This window comes from Pezoporus flaviventris, unplaced genomic scaffold (assembly GCF_033815535.1).
Source record: "Pezoporus flaviventris isolate CSIRO_AGI_PZ_B2104156 unplaced genomic scaffold, CSIRO_AGI_Pfla_v1 ptg000988l, whole genome shotgun sequence".
Taxonomy (NCBI): Eukaryota; Metazoa; Chordata; class Aves; order Psittaciformes; family Psittacidae; genus Pezoporus; species Pezoporus flaviventris.
The window spans coordinates 43231-47215 of record NW_026893533.1 but is presented as its reverse complement, the minus strand read 5'-3'; the positions used below and the strand labels follow the sequence as shown (position 1 = coordinate 47215).

General features: G+C 49.6%; 1 long non-coding RNA gene across 1 annotated transcript; it reads right to left on the bottom strand.

Annotated features, from left to right (window-relative positions):
• Positions 1-2123: 2123 nt before the first annotated feature.
• On the bottom strand, positions 2124-3264 carry LOC133264712 (uncharacterized). The gene is made up of 2 exons (XR_009741734.1): positions 2910-3264; positions 2124-2342 (listed from the first exon to the last, which is right to left on the bottom strand). It is a non-coding gene; the product is annotated as an uncharacterized LOC133264712 (long non-coding RNA).
• Between the last annotated feature and the right edge of the window lie 721 nt (positions 3265-3985).

Sequence of the window (3985 nt, the reverse complement as noted above, 5' to 3'; positions counted from 1 at the left end):
CCCTAGGAAGGCCAGGTCAGCTGTGCCAGGGGCTATCCACAGAGGCTCTGTAGTTGCGCAGCTGGGCCTACATGAGGCACAGAAGCAGGGCTGGTCAGGAAGAACCGATTCTGCCCTGGGTTTGTGTGGCAAAGATGTGGTAGCTGGGGGCTACAGGGAGCAGCTGCTGGAAGCTTCCCATGTGTCCAACAGGGCCAATGACAACAGGGGAGAAGGGACTGGTGAGGAGGTGGTGTTGAGAAATTTGACTTTTATTTTTTCATGCCCCTGCTCGGCTGCGATTGGCAATAAACTGAGAGAAAAGGGTGAGCGATCTCTGTCCGTGTCCTTGTGTCGACCGACGAGCCTTTCGTTGTATGTTCTCCCCTCCGTGCAGCTAAAGAGCACAGCGGCAAAGCAGCTTTGGTGAGCGAGTGCCTGGCGTCCAGGCACAGTCAAGCGGCAGAGACTCAAGGGTTGTACGCCGAGGCAGAGCCTGGGTAAGGACAGCAGGCGGCTGTCCTGAGGGAGAGGTCCCCACAGCTTGGGGCCTCAGCCCGGCCTCGGCCTCGCGGCCGCCGGGACCCATCTCCGAGCACAGCTGTGGCTCCCGGGCCGGCCCTGGCCCGGCGGCAGCTGCCGCTGGGGAGAGCGGAGCTGCCCCAGGCCCGCAGCCGGGCCGGGCGGGGCGGGGCGGGGCGGCGGAACCGACCCGAGGCTGCGGGCTGCTGGACACGGGCAGCCCAGCTCACCCACCGCGCCCACGGCCGTGCCGCAGAGCTTGGCGGGGGAAGCAGTAACGGGCTCCACTTCCCGTGGCGCCCCGCGGGGGCGGCGCAGGCGCAGTCGCAGTGTGTGTGTGTGCTCGGCGCAGGCGCAGTCGCAGTGTGCGTGCTCGGCGCAGGCGCAGTCGCAGTGTGTGTGTGCTCGGCGCAGGCGCAGTCGCAGTGTGTGTGTGCTCGGCGCAGGCGCAGTCGCAGTGTGTGCTCGGCGCAGGGCTGGCAACGGGGGTTGTGAGGTGTGGGGGTGCGGTGCAGCGGAAGGTGCCGTGTTTGTTCGAGACGGAGGTGGCGAGGAGTTCGGCTGCAGGTCTCTGGCGAAAGGGATGGTGGCGCATCCGGGTCCTCACGCAGGTGTTGCGTTTGCTTTTTCTAAGTGTCGGGAACGGTCAGGGCAAGGAACGGGGTCACTCCAGGATAATGGTACTGGGAAACTTTCAAGGGACCCAACCAGTATTCTGACTTCCCGATCTGGAAAAGGCAGTCTACGGACAGACTGGGAAAACAAGAAGTAAGGGGGGGGAAACGTTTGGCGTGGTGATGACTACTTTCTCTGGAGATGTCTGAACACCTGCCTGCTGATGGGAAGTGGTGAGTGAGGTCCTTGTTTTGCTTTGCTTTGCTTGTGTGTGTGGCTTTTACTTTACCTATTAAACTGTTTTCATGTGAACCGAGGAGTTTTCTCTCAGTTGTCCTGATTTTCTCCCACACGTCAATGGGGCGGGGAGTGAGTGAGTGAGCGAGCGAGCGAGCAAACTGCTGTGTGGGGCTTAGTTGCCTGCTGGGGCAATTCCTCAGTTGGTGTTCCTTCATCAAGAAGAATCTGACACGGGATTAGATCTCAAACTGGCCCATGCATGTTCAAAGATTCTGTATTTTATGCTTATGGCTACAAACGCAGTTCCTAAAACAGAAAGTATTTAACAGCAGGATGCTTTTGCCATAGTTCACTGGACTGGCCTGGGTATTGCTTGGAATAAAATGGTGCTATTGCCTTTCAGCTCCAAACTGAGGGCTCAGAGCAGCTCACTGGGTTGAATTTCCGTTGCCCATTGTCATAAAGGAAGGCACGTCTCTAAATATTGCAGTGCTAGACTGGAAACCCTTCTAGTGTATATGCACTACTTGAACTGCATACAAAGGCAAAATTATCTCTAACCAATAATGGGAAATGCAGAAAGAGTTCGCAAGGAGATTGTCTTTCTTCTTTTGTCTTAGAGCAATTTCCAAGCTGGCACGTCTTCGGGAAACACTGGAGTACGTAGATAGGATTAGAAATCAGGAATAGGATGGATAGGGCTGGGCTGATAGAGTCCAGTTGTCAGGAATAAGAATCTGCATGAGAACAAGGCAGTAGCATAGCCATGATGAAGGATTAAAATTTAATCACTTTTGAAGTGTTACAGTGTACTTCCTACGTGTTATTTTTGGAATTTGCATTCTTATCGTGTTTGGTTTCTCCTCTTGAGAATTCCCCTATCTTTCTGCAATTTAGGTTGTTCTTGTGAATTCAGGTACTTTCTTCATCTCCCTCCTGTCTTCATACCCTTCTCGTTTGTGGTTCACTTCCATGTCTTTTCGGTGCTGTTGTCAAAATACAAACACAGAACACCTTGTGCATAATTTCCTATGGCAAAACTATACGCTCTTTCAGAAGCAGTTTAAGCAGTAAACCGTCGACACAAGAGGCAAGGTCAAGTTGTCATCTCTGCTTTCTGCTCAGCTGTAAAATCTATTAATTTTAGGCCCTCAGGGCATTCTGTGAATGTTTACTAGAGTGATTCCTTTCATGAATTAGGACCGTGGCTGATGAGTGTTTGGCTTTTGGAGATGCTACATAAGCAGACAAAGAGAGACAAATAGACCACGCTCATGCAGTGTCTCTGCTGAGCTTTGTCTAGTGCTACAAGCCAAACCCCCTCCTGTAGCTCCTCATTGTAAAGGCAAGTACAACTTTTGCCTTCAGATCAGTAACACTGTACAAAATTAGGAATTATTGTCTGCAAATCCATACAACTCCTAACTGTTCTTTCAGACTGCTCAGCATTGCATAGGATCTTTTTGGGATTTGGTTGGGGGAGTTGTTACTATGAAATTCTGGTTTCTAGGTGGGGAGAGACCAGGCGGTCAAAATCTCTATCAAGCAGTTACCTGAATGGTTGTTTTAGTCTTGGAGAATGTTTGTGCCTGTGGATTTCTCTTCCTTGGAGTTGGTGCATTATAGGATCCTGAAGTGTATTTGTCTGTAGGAAGAGCATAGACATGGTTTCCTCACTTGAGATGTACTTTCTGGGAAGACTCTCTTAGCCTGACAGGTGAATCAGATATTACATTATTACAAATACTGCGTTAGCTGAAGCATCCACAAATGCATCAGGTGACTCATGCGATTCTGCCATGGTTGTCCTGGACTTTAACTAAGTGCATGTTCCTGTCATGAAAATTTTCCCAAAGGCATCAACTGCTTTTAGAAGAAACTAATCCATAATTCTGTCCTCCTGTTTTATCCCTGCTTGTGAACGCACTTAGGTGCAAGGCAATGTTATGTTTAAGTACCCTTGTTTTCTCTTAGTTCCAGACTAAAACTGATGTTTTGTACCCGAGGAAAGTACTCCTGGCGTTAATATTGAGCCCATTTTCATCTTTTCCAGTGACAATTGATGCAGGTAGCCACCACCTGTGTGATACCCATGCACACAAATAAGAAGAAAAACTTAAGTATTTTTATGATATTTGCAAACGCCTTAGGACTGTCCCTGAGTTCAAAAAGTGGAGAGGAGGGGCAAACTGTGTCCTAGTTTCTCCTTGTAAGAGTAATTTCAAAAGTGGTACCCATTGTCCAAGGCGATGAAAAGTACTTGGCTTTCTGCAAGTCCCACTGGGTAGCTTCCGAGGGCCGTAGCTCAGTTTCCTGGGAGGGTGACACAGGGTTAGGTGACTGCCGTTGGTCAGGCTGCTGAATCCCATAAAACTCTCCTGAACATTATCAAGAGGGAAAAATATCCCAAAGATTACTGTGTGTGCAGCATGGCTGCTCAGAAAAGCGTGACAACTCCTTTCGTACTTACCAGATTTATAGCATATTTCCTTTATTGCTCTTTCCTCTTCGATATCCTCAGCAGTCTTAGGCACACAGTCAGTAACATCTGTGGGAAATATTTTTAAAAGATCAGGGGATAGCTAGACAAAGACCTTCAACAATTCTTAACAGTCAAATACATAATGAA